The sequence below is a fragment of the Triticum dicoccoides genome, chromosome 5A (assembly GCF_002162155.2).
Source record: "Triticum dicoccoides isolate Atlit2015 ecotype Zavitan chromosome 5A, WEW_v2.0, whole genome shotgun sequence".
Classification (NCBI taxonomy): Eukaryota; Viridiplantae; Streptophyta; class Magnoliopsida; order Poales; family Poaceae; genus Triticum; species Triticum dicoccoides.
In genome coordinates, this window is record NC_041388.1 from 479,159,405 (window position 1) to 479,160,010 (window position 606).

Sequence of the window (606 nt, forward strand, 5' to 3'; positions counted from 1 at the left end):
GCCGATGCCTCCCCTTGCATCTTCAGGTGTCAGCGACGTGACACCGACGAGGCCTCTTCATCTAAAGAGGAGACGACGACGGTGGAGGCCTGGCGCAGTGGAGTAGCAGTGAAGCCGAGATTCGCCGTAGCCCATGAGCCTGGGCGACGGCCCGGGCGACGGTCGAGGGCTGTGACAGCGCGCCTGAAGAGGCGGCCGAAGCACCGCTCCACGCGGCTGCTCGAGCCCGCGGCTGTCTCCTGTTGAGGCGTGCCGACGGCGGCGGCGCCTTCCATGCCGACTCCAAGGCGGACAAGTCCGGAGGCACCGGTCGGTGCGGAGACGAAGGCGAGCGCCTCCTCCTCGTTCACGACGGCGCGCATCGGCACAGGGCAGTATCCGGGTGGGCCAGCGGCCTCGGAGGCGGGTGTTGGCGTCGACGGCACGAGCCAGGCGGCCGGCGGAGGAGGTGGTGGAGGCGGAGATCCAGGGGGCGGTGCAGGCGTGGCTGCAGCCCTGTGCACCATGGAGGCGCTCGGGCCGGCCACTAGCCAGGGGTCGAACCCCATGGTCGCCTGGCCACGGGCGCAGGGAGCACCATCGTGGTTGCGTCCAGGAGCGAGAGGA

General features: G+C 70.5%; 1 pseudogene; it reads left to right on the forward strand.

The window, feature by feature from the left end:
* Positions 1–273: 273 nt before the first annotated feature.
* Positions 274–606, forward strand: part of LOC119299783 — a 1,002-nt pseudogene continuing 669 nt past the window's right edge.